The sequence below is a fragment of the Heterodontus francisci genome, chromosome 3, assembly GCF_036365525.1.
Source record: "Heterodontus francisci isolate sHetFra1 chromosome 3, sHetFra1.hap1, whole genome shotgun sequence".
Classification (NCBI taxonomy): Eukaryota; Metazoa; Chordata; class Chondrichthyes; order Heterodontiformes; family Heterodontidae; genus Heterodontus; species Heterodontus francisci.
In genome coordinates this window covers 159290304-159310673 of record NC_090373.1, presented here as the reverse complement: position 1 = coordinate 159310673, position 20370 = coordinate 159290304, and the positions used below count along the sequence as shown (strand labels likewise).

The 20370-nt window shown below is 44.1% G+C and overlaps 1 protein-coding gene across 10 annotated transcripts in view; it reads right to left on the bottom strand.

Moving 5' to 3' along the window:
* The window catches only part of sobpa (sine oculis binding protein homolog (Drosophila) a), a 420356-nt gene that overhangs the window by 165191 nt on the left and 234795 nt on the right, over window positions 1–20370 (bottom strand). The window lies entirely within an intron of this gene.

Below are 20370 nucleotides of genomic sequence, written 5' to 3'. Positions count from 1 at the left end.
CCTCCACAGTTCAGTGATGCCTCCTTGTAGGTTCTCCACCAGGCTGTCAGGGAAAGGTGGGAGGTCTTCCCTGCAGATGGAGTGTGAAGACCTGCCTGCCCGCCTCACCAAGGCAGCCTGGACGGAGGTAGTGGAGGAGGTCCTGAACCGTGGGGTGACACACAGAACATTGGTGCAGTGCCACAGGCACATCAATGACTTGCTCAGATCGGCGAGGGTAAGTATTCTTGGTGAAGCTGCTCCATTGTTTTCTTCCTTGGCTACGTGTCTTTAAGGCCGAGCGTATACAAGGAATGCAGTTGAATGCATGAGCAGCCTTGTTGCCATTCAATGAATGATTTTGCACCAAGATGAAGATCGGCATTGTTTATGTGATTAGATGTACTGTGTGAAAGCTAATGCAGAATGAGTGATGTTGATGCACGTATGCAATGGTTGTGATGCATCATTTGCCATGTCCTTAAATTTGCACTGTCTGCTGCAGGATAAACAAAGTCACAACTAGCGTGAGCATGCTAGAATGGGAGGAGGGATCTCTGACATCAGGCTGCTGACCATGGCTGAGGAAGCGACGCGGAGAACGCGAGAGGAGGCAAGCAGGGTGAGCGGAGATGACGAGGCAGAAGCCACAAGGTATAACAGTGAAGTGTTATCTCCACTCTTGCAGCCGTTAATAGAAACTGAAGGAAATTGTTTGAACTCATGTGAAGCATATGCTTAAAATGCCTCTGTTTGTGTCTCCATTGCAGGTTCCCGCACTCTAGTCGCAGAATGCCGTGTGGCCCAAGAATTCTCCTCTGGGGAAGAAGCAGCAGCCAATGCCCCAGAGTGTGCACCATCACCTACCTCTTTCTTTATCTCCGCCAGCGCAGATACATCCACACAGTCCGCGGGGGGGGTTTAAGATTAGAATCTGGTCACAAGCTGATGTGCACGACACAGACATGTCCCAGCAGCTGAGTGACTGCTGGAGACCAGACTCCTGCTCAGCCCCACACTCATAATGATCCTTTGCTTGTTGCTATGGGAAGTCTGCTGGATGTGCAGCAGAGCCATGTGGAAAATATGTCAGAGATGCCCGAGGTCATGCGTGGCTTTGCGTGCGCCATGGAGGAGTCCATGCAAGCCATGACGTCTGCCATGTCCCAGGAGTTTGAGCGTATGGCTTCCTCAGTCGAGAGTTTGGCAAGCTCAGTGACGAGTCTGGTTGACCACTCGAGCCATATGTGATCTGACCTGAACTCCATCACTGTTGCCATGGGCCCCATGCAAAAGAATCTAAGCGAGAGGGGGATGAGGAACCTGGACCTCCTTCCAGTTGCTCCTTCCCTTCAGGAAGACAGGCAAATGCCATCGTGCACACCGGTGGGGGAGGAGCTCATGCCAGCTGCCCCAGAGCCTTCCACTCAGGACACCCCAGGGTAAGTGGTGTCTCATCCTCCCCCAACATTGATCCCTTACCTTCAGCAGGCGAGCACACGGGGGATACACAAGCACCATTGCTGCAAACTCCCAGTGGGATGGAGCCATCAAAGCCCCGTTGGATGCCAAGAGGATGCCAACCAGGGTCATCCACAGCAACAGGGCAGCGCACTGAGCAGACTGCCTCCATCTCAGCTGCTAATGTTGGGGTAGCACCTAGACATAGTGGCAGGAAAAGAAAATTGAAACAGTTTTGAGCATGAAGCTGGCATGGGTGATGTACATATTTTGAGAATAGAAAAGATGTATCAATACATATTTACTTTATTTAAAATTTGATCCACTCTCAGTAATGTTTTGCTTGGTTGCAGATGGATATGAAGAAGTTTTTTGGAAACCTATGGCAGGATTGAAATGATGCTTGAAAAGGATAACTCAGGAAATGTCCAGTGTACAAGTATCATTGGAATTTGAGCCTTCACTCTTCAATGATGGCTGTTTTCCTATAGATGATGAATAACTTTTTCTAATACTGTCATGCCTTACTTTTGTTTTCTACTTCTTCGTAGCCTGTGGATAATTTCAAATACCAATCACATGAAAGTGCAGCCACGCTTCGTTAAGATTGCAGAGATGAACAAGACCTCAGGCGTAAGGGAATTTCTGTGGGAAATTGTTATCTTTCTCCTCCCAACGTTCCTTGATTATGTAGCTTCTTGTTGGCTAAAACGTGCATAAATTAGGTTCCCCCTGATGTCCCTGGCATGCCTCTTCATGGCCCTCATATTGATGATGACATCGTTGCCATTGTTGTCCTCCTCCTCCTCACCCTCATCTGAGCAGGACTGATGTTCCTCCTGTTCCTCTGCCTGCAGAATGTTGCCGCGTCTAATTGCAAGGTTGTGCAAGGCACAGCAGGCAATGATTATTTGTGATACCCTCTATGGCACGTACTGAAGATCCCCTCCAGACTGGTCAAGGCAAAGGAATCGCATTTTCAGCATGCCAGTGGTGTGTTCAATGATGGCTCTGGTGGATACGTGAGCAACATTGTACCTCTCTTTAACAGAGCTTTGGGGATGACGTACTGGTTTCATCAACCACGTACAAAGGAGATAACCGTCGTCACCCAGGATCCATATGTCCACTTCAGCTGGTTCCTCAAAAACTGCTGGCAGCTGGGAGTTCCTCAAAATGTAGGAGTCATGACAGCCCCCTGGGAAATGTGCGCAAACATGCATGATTCTTTTCCTGTGGTCATAGGCCAGTTGCACATTTAAAGAGTGGAAGCCTTTGCGATTGACAAAGACAACAGGCTGATCCCAGGGAGCTCTAATGGCCACATAAGTACAGTCGATCACCCCTTGCACTCTAGGGAACCCAAAAATGGTGCTGAAGGCCGCTGACTTTGCTGCCTGGCTGTCTTCATCTACAGATAAGTAGATCAAATCATTGGCACTTCGACAAAGGGCATTGGTCACCTCTGTGATGCACCTGTGGATCGCAGACTGGGGGATGCCACATATGTCGCCCCTGGATCCCTGGAAGGAGCCGCTGGAGAAAAAAATTGAGTGCAGCAGTCACCTTGAGAGCAACTGGCATGGGATTCCCACCGAAGCCGAGTGGCTGCAGATCATGCCGCAGGATCCTACAAATTTCTGTGACCATTTCACGTGACGCCCTTGGGCGTCTCTGGCATTGCCTCTCTAACATCTGAAAGTAATTGTCCTTGTTCTGAGGATGCGATGACATGCCAGTTTCCATCTTCGATAAGGCCGTTTTTGCATGTTATCATTCGGAGCATCCTCACCTTCCTGTTCTGCCTGTTGCTGACGCTCAGACATCATGAGTTGAGAGAAGACCCATGTCGCTGCAGCTTTTCTGAATAAATAAACAGATCGTGGTGGCGATTCAGCCCTTTGTTGCCAGTGACCTGAAGCATTGAGGCAATGAACAGCTCCCTTATATCTGCCTTCAAATTGCAGCCAGGTCGAAGACACACCCACTGTCGTTTGCCTCCTCCCACTCTCCTTGTAATCCTTGAGTGTCCACATGGCCTCCATTGGCATTGGAGAAAATGGTGCGCATGGAAACTCAGGGCAAGTCTCCTCACCTTCCAATCTCTTCCTGCGACCTTCCAGTTTGAACCTATCACCCTTGACCCACCCAATGTTACTGTTAACCTTCCCTCCGTGCACTGTGTAATAATCCATATTCATGCCATCCCTCTCCCCTGTTCCTACTCCCATTACTATTGACATGCCAACTCTTACCCTTGAACATCCTCACATTGAACTGACCATCGTCGCCGAGTCCCGTTCCCCTCCATATGGAGTTGCCGATTTCCCACCCATTAGTCTTGACCTTCCCCCTTCCAGAATCCATTTGCCCCCATTGACTGTGACTGTTCCCTCTGCTAGCCACAATTGCCCCACAGCTCCCAGACATTGACAGCACTCATCCCGCCCTTTAGGCCCTTGCCAAATAACTTCACACTGTAATGCTATAACCCACCCACCACTCCCACAGCCAACAACATGCAGCTTCAGCATCAACAACTAACATTCCACACCCTGGAAGCTCCACTCCACCCTCCCCTGATCTTCCATGCACCCAATGCCTTCCCTCCCTGACTACCCTGCCCTGCTCCTCCATGTAGCCCTAGCTCCCCCGAGAAGATTCACCCTCACTGGTGGCGAGCCTGGAGGCAAACATCCATTCCAATGCGGGCATTAGTTTAGCGGATGGGTTAAAGAGAGAAGGGCACAGACCTGAGACTCAACTGCACAAACCTGATTGCTGCAAGCCCTGATAAAACAATGAACCAGGTGGCATGGGAATAGCGCTCGCTGTTCACTTAATCTGGAAGGTCGCACTGAATTGTAACTAGCATAAGGTAATGAGTGTTCATGTTATTTAAATGAATGCAAAGCTGCAATCTGCCACTGCACTGGGGAAACTCCGGAACGTCGCAAACCTGCCGCCTATTTAATTTCTCGAACATTCCCGCTGTAGGGATTCTGAAAAAACATCACCCACCAAATTAAATCACCCCACACACCACAAAATCCGCTGCGGTGGAGAGCATAAAATTCCCCCCCATATTTCAGGTCTGTGAACTTTCATCAGAACTGAGAAAAGTTAGAAATGTAATGGGTTTTGAGCAAGTGAAAGGGGGAGGGTGGGAAGAAGTGCAAAAGGGAAAGTCTGTCATAGGGTGGAGGGCAGGAGAGATTAAACAACAAAAGATTTCATGGTACAAAGCCAAAGGAAGTGGTAATGGGACAAGTAAAGAAACAAAAGATGTGTCCAGATGAATTGTGAATGGCAGGTTTGCAGCTGTTTGAACATGGGAATTAAGAAAGAAACAAGAGAAAAACCATACCAGCAAAAAAACAAAACAAAATGGGGGTAGAGGTTATTATCTAAAATTACTGAACTCAATGTTGAGTCCAGAAGGCTGTAAAGTGTCTAATCGAAAGATGAGGTACTGTTCCTCTAGCTTGCGTTGAGCTTCACTGGAACACAGCAACAGGCCTAGGACAGAAAGTTCAGAGCAGGAGAATTAAAATAACAACCAACTGGAAGCTCGTGGTCACGCCTGCAGACTGAACTGAGGTGTTCTGCAAAGCGGTCATCCAATCTGCATCTGCTTTCCCCAGTGAAGAGGAGACCACATCGCAAGCAGTGAATACTGTGTACTAATTTGAAAGATGTGCAAGTAAGTCACTGTTTCATGAGGAAAGTGTGTTTGGGGCCTTGGACGATGAGAAGGGAGGAGGTAAAAGGGCAGGTGTTGCATCTTCTGCACTTGCATGAAATATCGCTGTAGGAAAGGGAGGGGTGTTGGGGGTAACTGAGGAATGGACCAAGGTGTCGCGGAGGGAAGGGTCCCTTTGGAAAGCTGAAAGGGGAGGGGAAGATGTGTTTGGTGGCATCACGCTGGAGGTGGCAGAAATGGCGGAGGATGATCCATTGAATATGAAGCTGGTGGGGTGGAAGGTGAGTGGGAATGCTCTCGTGGTTCTGGGAGGGAGGAGGGGTGAGAGCAGAAGTGCAAGAAATAGAACGATACAGTCGAGGGTCCTGTCACCCACGGTGGGGGTCATCATCAGTATTTTCCATGTGATTTACAACTAGCCCAATGCAATTGACTCTATTCCTGTAGAAGCATATTGCAACCATTCTGAATCATTATATAAAAATATTATGTCTCTGTATATATAAAATTAATATGTGTTTTTTAAAGCAATTTTGATGTAGGCAATGAGTTCACATTCAACTTTTAGTGTCAGTTATTCTGGAATTTAGAGAAGAACTCAGCTGTTTGGCTCCAACTCAGTGTCCCAATCACAATCCAGTGAGCAGCGGGACAAGCAGAATTTCATAATATGTCCCACCCAATCATCACTCACAAATTACACTTTAGAACATAACAGCACAATCCTCTCATTGGCTGTACATGGGCTTCTTAAATCTACACTGTAAGGAAAATTAACGACTACATAATTCCTGTATATAATTGTCATGCTAGGCCCCTAGCTGCCAAGAATGAGGCACATTAATTTTGTCATGAACATTGATTTTAACCTGTTACTGGAGTGAATAAAGGTCTAGTTAAACAGATCAGCTGTGGCTGGAAAATACATTTGCATATTAACAGATGGTGATTGGAAGGACAAAGAACCAGTCCCTGACATTCAACCCACAATGAACCTCGATCACCAGGTATTGTGTGTAAGAGGAGCATTCCAGAGACTGCTAAGGTGATACAGCCCAAGACGTGGTCAGACCAGTTTGTTACATGACTAACCTGCTTGGCAACCTGGGTTTTTCTGAATTGTACAAACAGTTTGAACTCAGAATGTCTGTTTGCTCCTGGACTGAGGCGATCTCTCCTGTCTGCTCCCATCTCTTTCTCACAAGCGTCTGAATCCACTGAAGACACATGAACCCCAAGACAGAAAAGTCTCCTACAGCGAACAAGGTTTAAGAAGAATACTGGACCCCAACGAAAAGCAAGATCTACCTACAATCAAGGACTCTACAGTGAACTCGAAGAACCATAACAAAAACTCTTCAGATATTGCCTCAAACTTTTCCACTTTATTTTTCTTCTGCTCTTTTCTGTCTCTATTTGCATGTGTATCATGTATGCATGCTAGAGTGGGCGCATCGTGTATGCGTAGGCGTCAACTAAATTAGAGTTTAAATTTAAGTTTAATAAATTTCTTCATTAAACCTAGGAAAACCTGTTTGTGCTAGTTTCTTTGCCTTATAATTGGAAAGCGGTGAACAAGGATTCACCAAGGGGGAGCTAAAAACACGGTGTTTTAAAAATTAAACCCTGTTTTGGTAAGACCAGGTGAAGGTTGAGAGGGACTCCTGGACAGCTTTCTCACCTGGTCGTAACAATAATATTTCTATAGGATGAAATATATTGCTGCTCTTTGATTCACAAATTATTCTAGTTAAAAATTCAATTAGGTGAAGTCATGCTGAGCAATATTAGCATACAAATGTTTCAATTGTTACGACCGACCGCTCAAGTAAAAGTCCCCAATAAAAATATACGATTCCGATTGTGGTGGGAGAAACGCACTGTTGATTCAATCCCGTCCATCCACAGATTGCCTAACATATCATTTTAAACTTTCCAAATTAAAGAAAGACAAATTGTACCATCTATTAACCTACCGAATGAGGCTAACCAAGCCAGGTGTCTTTAGATCAACAAATTAACTGTTTAATTAGAAAAACTCAATTCGTGAAAAGTTCTTTACGCAGAGGGTGGTGGGTGCCTGGAATGCGTTGCCAGCGGAGGTGGTAGACGCGGGCACGATAGCATCTTTTAAGATGTATCTAGACAGATACATGTATGGGCAGGAAGCAAAGAGATACAGACCCTCAGAAAATAGGCGACATGTTTAGATAGAGGATCTGGATCGGCGCAGGCTTGGAGGGCCGAAGGGCCTGTTCCTGTGCTGTAATTTTCTTTGTTCTTTGTTCTTGTTCTTAAACACTAATGGGGGGGGGGGGGGGTTGAAGAAAGGTTCTTCAACAGTAGAACAGTCCGTAGTCTAATTCAGCAGTTGAAGTGATGCTTTCCTTCTCCAGCAATGAATTTCAACAATTACAGTTCAGTAGTTAAAGGAATTTGATTATTTACTTTTAAGAAATTAATCTGGCTTGACACCACAATTCTGAGAGTATAATAAACAGGGTTTAAATAAACCAAGAGAGAGCTCTCTTTTCCTTCAGTATATGTTGGTCCAGCTGTCTGTCTGTGTGTCTGTCAAAAAACTGTTTTTCAGCTAGTTTCAAACGTCAATCGGCAACAATGTATCTCATGTCTTTGGTCCTGAGTCAAGTAGCCTGAGTAGCCCAGGTAACGAGAATGCATTCTTTGACTCAGTCTCTGGAGCATGTTGCCTTAAAGCAGTACAGCTCCTTTTCCAGCCTTAAAGGCACACCGCATTCTTCCCGGAAAAAAAAAAGCTACAGGATCATACAATGAATTCATATGAAATTCTGTAGACAATTATTTTACCAAAGGCATTGATCCATTTATTTTAAATGGATTTCGGATAAAATAGCAGAAGGAGGAATTTCTTACAAAACACATTTATGCACTTGTGCTTCACTGAGATGTTCATTAATGAGGGAGTGCTGCACTGTCGCAGGTGCTGCCTTTCAGATGAGGCATTAAATCAAGGCCCTGTCAGCTGTCTCAGGTATACGTAAAGAATCCCACAGCACTATTTTGAAGGAGAGCAGGTGAGTTCGTCCGAGTGTCCTGGCTAACAATTATCCCTCAACCAACATCTCCAAAACAGATTATCTGGTCATTATCTCACTGCTGTTTGTGGGAGCTTGCTTTCTGCAAACAGACTGCAGCATTTCCTACTTTACAAATGTGACTACACTTAGTTGCACTTCATTGGCTGTAAAGCACTTTGGGGCATCCTGAAGTCGAGAAGGGTGCTACATAAATGCAAATTTTCTCCTTTTATGAATGATAATACTTCACCGTAGTAATTTCATCCCAAATGTGGTGGTGACTTATTTGTGAAGCAATATAAAAATGTACAAAATTGGCAGGAAGGAAAAGACCAGCTGGTGCCTTGAACCTGCCCCATTCACCATGATGTTTGGCGCACAATGACTAATCACCTCCTCCTCCCGCCAGGCCCCCATCCTTTTTTATCCACAGAGTACAAGGTGTCAGTCCTTGACCTGGCAACACGTGTGGGTACAAAGGTCACATGAGGTGTGGGTACAAAGGTCACATAAGGTGTGGGAAGCAGTGGGAGAGTGAGAGAGAATTAATAGCAGACAATTGATATATAATCAAAACATGAAAATGGATATTTGTTGTATTGGAGGAAGCTAATGGGAAAATATGTGTGTTTTTCTTTCGCACCATCCCCACCAAAATCTGTACATGGAAATGTTTTCCTGAATGTTAAACCAAAGTAAGGATGTCAGAAACCATTGTTTATTCTGAACAATGATGAAGCTTGGCATATCAAGGGAAGGTGAGTATTCAGCAGTCACATTTTTAATTTACTAAGAGGGCAAAGTGTCACATCAAACAATGAACCCACTTCCCTGGTGAGCAGACTACAAATCAGAGAGAAAAGGCCGAAATTCTGGTCCTCCAATGGAAGCAAGTATTCTCAATGAGTGATAACAAGAAATGCTGGAAATACTCAGCAGGTCTGGCAGCATCTGTGGAGAGAGAAGCAGAGTTAACGTTTCAGGTCAGTGACCCTTCTTCAGAATAGTTCCGAAGAAGGGTCACTGACCTGAAACGTTAACTCTGCTTCTCTCTCCACAGATGCTGCCAGACCTGCTGAGTATTTCCAGCATTTCTTGTTTTTATTTCAGATTTCCAGCATCTGCAGTATTTTGCTTTTATTCTCAATGAGTGAGCTTGGCCAGTTCCTGACTGAGCTACTGATGGAGAACTTTCTTGTAAAAGTAACGGGAGAAGCAAGTGGTGGGGTGGCGTGCAAGGCTGGGGGTGGGGGGGAGGGTGCGGGGAGACAAGGGCCCTCCTTTACAGGGGTTTTAAAGGAAGGTAAATTTATGATTTTATTTTTATTCTTTCATGGGATTTGGGCGACACTGGCAAGGCCAGCATTTGTTGCCTATCCATAATTGCCTTCGACAACTGAGTGGCTTTTTAGGCCATTTCAGAGGGCAGTTAAGAGTCAACCACATTGCTGTAGGTCTTGAGTCACAATTCGGCCAGACCAGGTAAGGACAGCAGATTTCCTTCCCTAAAGGACATTAGTGAACCAGATGGGTTTTTACAACAATCGATGGTAGTTTCATGGCAGCATTACTGAGACTAGCTTTCAATTCCACATTTTTATGCATTAACTGAATTTATTAATTGAATTTAAATTCCACCAGCTGCCGTGGTGGGATTTAAACCCATGTCCCCAGGGCATTAGCATTGGCCTCTAGATTGTTAACTCAGTGACATTACCACTATACCACCATCTCCCGTATCTTTTGTTAGAAAATACATACATATGAAGATATGAATTAGCAGCAGGACTAGGCCACTCTGCCCTCGAGCCTGCTCCGCCATTCAATAAGATTGTGGTTGATCTGATTGTAACTTGACTCCACATTCCCACCTACCCCCAATAACCTTTCACTCCCTGGCTTATCAAGAATCTATCGACCTCTGCCTTATAAATATTTAAAGACTCTGCTTCGACTGCCTTTTGAGGAAGAGAGTTCCAAAGACTCACGACCCTCAGAGAGATAAAAATTGTCCTCATCTCTGTCTTAAAAGGGTGACCAGTTATTTTTAAACAGTGACCTAGTTCTAGATTCTCCCACAAGGAGAAACATCCTTTCCGCATCCACCCTGTCAAGAGCCCTCAGGATCTTATATATTTCAATCAAGTCACCTCTTGCTCTTCTAACCTCAGTGGATACAAGCCCATCTTGTCCAACCTTTCCTCATAAAACAATCTGCTCATTCCAGGTATTATTCTAGTAAACCTTCTCTAAACTGCTTCCAACACGTCAAATCCTTCCCTAAATAAGGAGACCAATACTGTACACAATACTCCAGATGTGGTCTCACCAATGCCCTGTATAACTGAAGCCAGTTACCCTCACAGTAAACAATAACATTCTATTAGCTTTCCTAATTACCTGCATGCTAACCTTTTGTGATTCATGCACTAGGACACCCAGATCCCTCTGCATCTCAGAGCTCTGCAATCTCTCACCATTTAGATAATATGCTTCTTTTTTATTCTTCCTGCCAAAATGGGCAATTTCACACTTTTCCACATTATTACTCTATTTGCTAGATCTTTGCCCACTCACTTAATCTATCTATACCCCTTTTTAGCCTCCCTAAGTTCTATTCACAACTTACTTTCCTACCTATTTTTGTGTCATAAACAAATTTAGCAACCAGTCCTTCGGTCCCTTCATCCAAGTCATTTATGTAAATGTTGAGGCCCCACTACAAATCCCTGCGGCACACCACTCGTTACAAATTGCGAACCGGAAAATGACCCATTTATGCCAACTCTGTTTCCTGATAGCTAGCCAATCTTCTATCCATGCTAATGTGTTACCCCCATACCATCAGCTTTTACTTTCCGCAATAACCTTTAATGTGGCGCCTTATCAAATGCCTTCTGGAAATCCAAGTACAGTACATCCACCAGTTCCCCTTTATCCACAGCACATGTTACTTCTTCAAATGCTGAAACATGTTACTTCTTCCCTGCTAGAATGTCTTCAATAATAGCTTCAAACATTTTCCCTAAGACAGATATTAAGCTAACTGGCCTGTAGTTTCCTGCTTTCTGTCTCCCTCCCTTTTTGACTGAGGAGTTATTTTCGCTATTTTCCAATTGAATGGAACCTTCCCCTAATTTAGGGAACTTTGGAAAATTAAAACCAACACATCAACTATCTCACTGGCCACTTCTTTTAGGACCCTACTGAGCATTAGTGTTCATCACCATGGTGAAGGCATAAAACTAGAAAATATACGACTCCTCAGATACAGAAGCAGCCCATGTCCAGATGCAGCAAGACCTGTACAACATCCAGGCTTGGGCTGATAAGTGGCAAGTAACATTCTACCTACACAAGTGCCAGGCAATGACCATCTCAAACAAGAGAGAATCTAACCATCTCCCCTTGATGTTCAATGGCAGCCCCATCGTTGAATCCCCCACTATCAACATCCTGGGGGTCACCATTGACCAGAAACTGAATTGGACCCACCACATAAATACTGTGGCTACAAGAGTAGGTCAGAGGCTGGGAATTTTGCAGTGAATAATTCACCTCCTGACTCCCCAAAGCCTTCTACAAGGCAGAAGTCAGGAGTGTGACGGAATATTCTCGACTTACCTGGATGGGTGCAGCTCCAACAACACTCAAGAAGCTCGACACCATCCAGGACAAAGCAGCCTGCTTGATTCATACCCCATCCACCACCTTCAACATTCACTCCCTCCACCATCGACGCACAGTGGCAGCCGTGTGTACCATCTACAAGATGCACTGCAGCAACTCACCAAGGATCCTTTGGCAGCACCTTCTAAACCCGCGACCTCTATCACCTAGAAAGACAAGGGCAGCAGATGCATGGGAACACCATCACCTGCAGGCTCCCCTCCAAGTCACGCACCATCCTGACTTGGAACTATATTGCCATTCCTTCAATGTGTACATACAAATACACTTAGACAAGCAGATTATATACAAACACATCCACAAGCAAACATACACAGACAAGCCTGCAAACATGCACAGACACAAAAGCTTAGAAATGCAAAGACTTGCAAAACTATAAAAACATAGCAACATACACAGACAAGTCACATAAACAAACAGACACAAACGTGTACAAAGACAAGCACAGAAAGAGGCATACACAAGAAACCTACACAGACTAGCAGACATAAAAACACATATAGAGCTTGAGAATGTGAATGAGTAATGCTATTTAGCACATCAAGTCCTTTTCCTCCATAATTACATAAAATTAGTCATATTGGGAACTTCGTTCAGCCAAATGAATCTCCTAAAGGAGGTAACCAGACCCAATAAACTCCAAGATAAAACTCCATGAACTTTCTGCCCCAACTCAATTGTAAAAACAAGTCCAGAATATCAATGAAATTTTACAACCCATACTGCACAGGTGCCTTGTCCACAACCCCAGCAGCACATAAACCATTCTATTCCATGGATTTTCACTCTCTCACTGTAATCATACTCAATTCCATCTTGAACAGATAATTGTTCAGTTCTTAATTAAATTAGCATTAATTGTTTTTGCTTGGATGCAATTCCATGTGTGTGCAGCAATTTAGCAAAAAAGAACTTTTGTTTCATTTCTAGTCTCACTTGAGGCATGTTAATTTTATACTCATGTTGCTTGTTCTCCACTCTCAGCCCAACAGAAATAAACTGCTTTCATACAAATTATCTGACGAGTGGAGTCCCGCAGGGGTCTGTGCTGGGGCCTCAACTTATTACAATTTATATCAATGATTTAGATGAGGGGAGCAATGGCTTGGTAGCTAAATTTGCAGATGACACAAAGATAGGTAGGAAAGTATGTTGTGAAGAGGACATAAGGAGGTTGCAGACCAATATAGATAGGTTGAGTGAGTAGGCAAAAATCTGGCAGATGGAGCATAATGTGGGAAAGTGGGAAATTGTTCACTTTGGCAGGAAAAAAAAAGCGGAGTATTACTTAAACGGAGAACGAATGCAGAATTCCGAAGTGCAGAGGGATCTAGGTTCTAGTGCAGGAGTCGCAAAAAGTTAGTATGTAGGTACACAGCAGGTAATAAAGAAGGCTAATGGAATGCTATCCTTTATTAGGAGAGGAATTCTCCTAATATAAAATAAAAATAAGGATATTATGCTTCAGTTATACAGGGCATTGGCGAGACCACACCTCGAATACTGTGTGCAGTTTTGGTCTCCTTATTTAAGGAAGGATGTAAATGCGTTGGAGGCAGTTCAGAGGAGGTTTACTAGATTGATACCTGGAATAAGCGGGTTGTCTTATGAGGAAAGGTTGGACAGACTAGACTTGTTTTTACTGGAGTTTAGACGGGTGAGGGGAGACTTGATTGAAGTTTCTACGATCCTGAACGGTCTTGACAAGGTGTATGTGGAAAGGATGTTTCCTCTTGTGGGTGAGTCCAGAACTAGGGGGCACTGTTTAAAAATCAGGGGTCACCCTTTTAGGACAGAGATGAGGAGAAATTTTTTCTCTGAGGGTTCTGCGACTTTGGAACTCAGAAGGTGGTGGAGGCGGAGTCATTGAATATTTTTAAGGCGGAGGTAGATTGATTCTTGTTAGGCAAGTGAATCAAAGGTTATCGGAGGTGGATGGGAGTGTGAAATTTGAAACACAAACAGATCAGCCATGATCTTATTGAATAGCAGAGCAGGCTCGAGGGGCTGACTGGTCTACTTCTGCTCCTAATTCATTTGTTTGTATGCTGCCACTATGTGTCAGTGGTGAAAATAGTGGATGTTGAAGGTAGTGGACGGAGTGCCAATCAAGTGGGCTGCTTTGCCCTGGATGGTGTCGAGCTTCTTGAGTGTTGTTGGAGCTACACCCATCCAGTCAAGTGGAGAGTATTCCATCACACTCCTGACTTGCTCCTTGTAGATGGTGGACAGGCTTTGGAGAGTCAGGTGGTGAGTTACTTGCTGCAGAATTCCCAGCCTCTGACGTGCTCTTGTAGCCACAGTATTTATGTGGCTGCTCCAGTTCAGTTTCTGGTCAAATCGGAACTTAACCTTGGGAAGCTGGCAGGACCGCCTCCCTTTCTCGGCCGAGTCTTCTGGCTTCTGGGAAACCCATACAAAAGCAGCAAATTTTAAATCACGCTGCCGACTGCATTGTAGAGCCTGACCTAAATATGTTAATTAAATGTTCCACCTCTCCATGGTGGGAAACATGGTCACCCCAATATCTGCCGTCTTAACAAAGGCAACGGGTGCATTGGAGTCGCACTCACCATTTTTAATGTTTTAACCCCCAATCCTGTGCTACCTGTTGTGTGGTGGGATGGCGGGCAGCAGGGAGGGGGTGGGGTTTCAAATTGAGGTCATGATATCTGAGAAGAGAAATACATTGGTTGCATCTTCTTTGGATTACTGTGTAGGTTTAATTTGAGAAGGGACAAAAGAATATGACAGGTGGTCGGATACAAACAGGGATGGTAGCAAAGGTATAGCATATTGTTAATGGAGCCAGTATATTACAAAGACGATTTCGCGACTGTCAATTCCAAATCATGTGTACAGCATTTAAATGGAAGTCCTGTCACACTTTAGTCTTTCTGGTCACACATCAAACATGCCCACTTTATCTCCTCCTCTGCCAAGACTGCAGGCCAACCTTCTTGAATCTTCTGAGGTTCTAATTGAAGGGTTTTACTACTCTATATAACACAATTGTGCTGGATACAGCAGGCACTGATTATTCTGGACACCTTCTGAGAGCTGCAGAGCAGTATCCCATCAGATCTGCCCGGGATGTGTAGCCTCTGTTTCAACATGACCAATGTTTGTTCCAACAGAAGGTGCACAGAGGCATTAACCTCATTGTGTTTCTTTTCAGCCTCTATTTGAAAATTCCAGATAGGTGTTAAAGCAAGTGTTTGTTCTAAGTGGTAACCCCAGAACCCAGCAGCCATCCCTCCAGGGTGCCTGCTCCCTGAAATGGCACTGTCAAAGTGAACTTAGCTAAAATAAAGTCATTGTAGCTGCTGTTGGAGTGTTGTGCATTCACTTACATTAGTGTTAGCTGGGTTCAGTTGTGGCACTCTCGCTTCCACGTCAGAAGGTTGTGGGTTTGTGTTCCACTTCGGAGGCTTGAGCACAATATCTAGGCTGGCACTTTGAAAATGCAATCTTTCGAATGAAATGTTAAACCAAGGCCTTCTTTGCTCTCTCAGGTGGACATAAACGAGCTTATGGCACTATTTCAAAGAGCAGGAAGCATTCTCAATGATATGCTGGCCAATATTTATCCCTCAACCAACATCATTAACACAGAGGCAGCTAATTTGCACATAGCAACGTCCTTAATGACTTTATAATTTGTTTTAGTAATGTTGATTGAGAGACGAATATTGGCCAGGACTCTGTGGATAACTCGCCTGCTCTTCTTAAAAGTAGTGCCATGAGGTCTTAAATGTCCATCTTAAGAGGGAAGATAAAGCCTCAGTTTAATGCTTCATCTCAAAGACAGCAACTCCTATAGTGTAATGCTCCCTCATTACTGCACGAGAGTGTCGGCCTTGATTCTTGTGCTCAAGTTCTGGAATGGAACTTGAACCTATGCCCTTGTCAGTCAGTGGCAAGAGTGCTACCAATTGAGCCACAAGGTGTAATAAAGCAAGTGCAGTAAAGGATTGACTTGCGGACTTCAGCTGCACATTTCATCTGCAAGGAAAAAAGAACAATCAAGTAATTCAGCCTAAGTGACAATATTGCTGCAAGGCCGACTCCTTGATCCTAACATTTGAAGTTATTTGGAAGCTGCACTGGGAGCGTGCCTTGTTATATTTCTGTCCACAGCCTGTGGCAAGAGATGCACGTTTGCTGTCAAGTTATGGTTTTTAAATGTAAATGTGCTGTTCCTCTCCCCTCAGGCTGGCTCTGAAAAATGTTGTCAGTGACTGTGAGTACATCAACTTTCCACATTAGTCATTACAGCCGTGGCTGTTCCCCTGTAACACTGGGCTGAGCTCTGATTCTGCCTGGTTTCTGTTCCATTGCTTGCAGTGCTCCATGTGGCTTTGCTAACTATCCAGATTACAGCAATACATCTTCATTGGCTCTTTGAACCTCCTAACCAACGCCATGACTAACTGTTGTTGAATTCCACTCTGCAATCCTAAACCCCAAGCATCCTCCTCACTGAACATGCAATGAAACCATGGCAGCTGGCCATAATCACATGCACCTTTTCATCTTCAAGCTTGCTTCCGGAATTCAGTATCTAGGGTGCATGCTTTTTCAGCAGCCTCCTTCCATGCCAAATTAGTCAGAATACAGCCTTGGCCATTCTGCACATATGAAAAATGTCCAGAGAAACCACACATGAGCACACACAAAAATATATAATTAACACACGCAGACAAAATCCGTTAATGCACGCAATATATGTTAACACGCACACAAGTTAACACACACAAATAAACTATCACGTACAAAAAAAAAATCTTTTAAAAATACATGTTGGCAACAGCTGGAGGCAAAAACAACTTTTTATCCCAAAGCCATTGTTATAATTCCCATTAAAATATTTTGACCAACACATGTAATTGCTCCCATTTTTCATAATTCCCAACTAGTGTAGGATCAGATGGCTAATCAGCAAAGCACACGAATGGAGAGCAATCATGTAGGTAATGGGTATGCCCGATGTATGTAAAATACAGTTCAGAAAACAATCCTTTCTTTCAGTCAAACAGCTGCTTCACAGTCATTCATTTGCCTTACCAGGTGGTTACAATTAAGCAGCAAGTACTCTGTCACAGTAGAAGCACTGCAGAACAAATATATTCCCTCACCAGTTCACAGACCACAGGCCTACTATTAAAAATAGAAATTGTAACTTTGACCCTAAGTGGATACAGTTTTCCGCCATAATGTGGTCTGTATAAATTCCAGCAATCCTGGCAGTTTTTCCAATTCTATTGCTAGATTTCTTTATCTACCACCTCTGGCTGTATTAAACCAGCAAAACATTTCATCAGCCAAGACATTTCGCACTGCCCCACGACTAATGAGCAGCACAACTCACCCGAACATGCAGAGAAAAAAAGAAAATGACTGGAAATGCTAGTGTCATGCTAGGCCCCCACCTGCCAAGAATGAGGCACATTAATTTTGTCATGAACATTGATTTTAAACTGTCACTGGAGTTAAGAAAGGACTTGTTAAACAGATCAGCCATGGTTGGAAAAGACAAGGACAAAGCAGGCATTCCCTGACATTCAACCCACAATGGACTTTTGATCACCAGACGTTGAAGGTGGGGGAGCTCGAATTCCAGGTTGACTGCTAAGATGGCCAAATACACAAACAGACATGGTCAAACCTGCTAGTCACACGACTAACCTGCTGGGCAACCTGAATTTTTTGAATTTGTACAAACAGTTTGAGCAGAAAGCTGAATGCTCCTGGACTGAGAAGATCTTGCCTGGTTGGCTCACCATAGCCTCTCCTGTCTGCCTGCTCCCATCTCTTTCTCACAGAACTCCACTGAAGCCACATGAACCCCAAGAGAGAAAAGTCTCCGACAGCGAACAAGGTTTAAGAAGAATACTGGGTCCCAATGAAAAGCCAGATCTACCTACAATAAAGCACACTACAGTGAGCTCTGAGAACCGTAACACACAAAACCTCCTCAGATATTGCCTCAAACTTTTCCACTTTATTTCTTCTGTTTTCTTTCTGTCTCTATCTGCACGTGTGTATTGCGTGTGTATGCTAACATGGGCGTGTCGTGCATCCATAGGTATTAACCAAATTAGAGTTTAAGTTTAATAAAATTTCACTTTTCTTCTTCAAACCTAAGAAAACTTGTTGTGCTGGTTTCTTTGCCTTATAATTGGAAAATGGTGAAAAAGGATTCACCAAGGGGGAGCTAAAAACATGGGGTGTTTAAAATTAAACCCTGTTACAATAAGACCAGGTGAAAGCAGAAAGGGAACCCTAGACCTCTTCCTCACCTGGTTGTAACACTAGAAATCAGAAACAAAAACAGAAAATTCTGGAAATGCAGCGCAGGCCCATCAGCTTCTGAAAAGAGAAAAGACAGGTTAGCATGTTGGGTATAGGTCCTGTGCTGCTGCTGCTGCTAACTCAGTGGGTAGTACTTTAACTTCTGAGTAACAGGGTTGTGGGTTCAGGTCACACTCCAGGGACTTGAGCTTAAAATCCAGGCTGACAATCCAGTGCAGTCCTGATGGAGAGGTGGCATTTTTCAGAAGGAATGTTAAGCCAAGGCCACATGATGCATGTAAAAACTCCCAAGGCACTATTTGAAGAGCAGCAGAGGAGTTCTTTCTAGTATCCTGGCCAATAATTATGCCTCAAATCAATATCACTCAAACAGATTATCTAGTCATTATCATATTGCTGTTTGATGGACTTGCTACGTGTAATTGGCCATCTCATGTCCAATATTACAACAGAAAAGTACTTCATTGGCTGTAAAGCGCTTTGGGATGTCCTGAGGTCATGAAAGGTGTTCTAAATGCAAGCTCTTTCTTGCACCTGAAGCTTTATTTTCCCTTTTTAAATGCTAAGCGGTGCCTGCTGTGCATTTCACTATTTTCTGCATTTACTTTACTGTGCCTACGTGCTTATCATTTATAATAAACTGCTTTTGAAAAATGAGATGAACAAAAAAACACAAATATATTTCTGGTCTACAGTACATTGCATAATAGTACAATGAAGAGGAATGAGTGTGTAGTAAAGCATTCTCTAATTTGATTCACAAGGTTGCAAAGATGATTCATGATATCCTTGGCCGCCTCCTTTTCCACATCTACATGTTGCCCCTCGGTGACATTATCTGAAATCATTACCTTCGCTGATCTGTGTAAGTCATTGATTTGTTTGTGGCACTGCACCCATCTTCTAAGAGTTACCCCAAGGTTAGAGACCTCCTCTGCTACCTCCATGCAATTCATGGTGTCAGTTTTCACGAGTACACTGCTCTACCTCTCCTCCACCTCACTTGACCCCTCCTCTGTCTCTAAATTGTCTGACTGCTTGTCTGTCATTCAGTAGTGGATGAGTAGAAATTTCCTTCAATTACATATTGGCAAGACAGAAAATCTGTCTTTGGCCCCATCACAAACTCCATTGCCTTGCCACCAACTCCAAGAAACTCCCTGGAAAATGTCTGGGTGGAATCTTATGAATGCCACGGCAGGATCGGAAGTTGTCGTAACTTCTGCTCACACGGCAAATCCCGTTTTCCATGCGATTTTGTATTTAAATTCGCCATGCGACCATGGGTACGAAGAACTTTAACACATGGTATCACGAGGCGGGGGCGGCCTTTCATTGGTGGAACCCACCGTCACTGCCCCAAGCACCACGATCGCCGCAGATATTAAACATTCTGTGTTTGCAACTTCAAGGATCATCAGCCTTCCTTTCATGTATCTTCAGAATAACTTAAATTGAAGCTTTTACTTAAATCAAAATGTTTTTGCCTCCCTTATTTTGTGAAAGTCACCACCAACTTCATATCATTTATTTTCCCTGCAGCCAAAGTGAATCAAATGGCAGCAAGCAGGCTGTGTCCCACCCCACAGTTCAGTGATGCTTCCATGCAGGTTCTCCTCCAGGTCGTCAGGGAAAGTCGGAAGGTCCTCTTCCCTGCAAATGGAGTTCAAAGACCCTCCTGCCTCACCAAGACAGCCTAGATGGAGGGAGCAAAGGAGGTCTCTAGCCATAGGGCAACTCTTAGAAGATGGGTGCAGTGCCACAAACAAATCAATGACTTACACAGATCAGCGAAGGTAAGTGGTCCTGGCGAAGCTGCTCCATTGATTTCTTCCATGGCTGTGTGTCTTTAAGGCAGAGGGAACGCAGGGAATGCAGTGGAATGTGTGAGCAGCCTTGGTGCCATTTACTAAATGAAGATTGGCATTGTTTATGTGATTGGATGTGTCGTGCAAAAACCAATACAGAATGAGTTATGTTGATACATGTATGCAATAGTTGTGATGTATCATTTGCCATATCATTAAATCTGCACTGTCTGTTGCAGGATAAACAAAGCTACAACCAACGCGAGCATGCTAAGACGGGAGAAGGGGGCCTCGTCATCAGGCTGCTGACCACGGCTAAGGAGGAGGCCTCTGAGATTGCAAGAGAAGAGGGAAG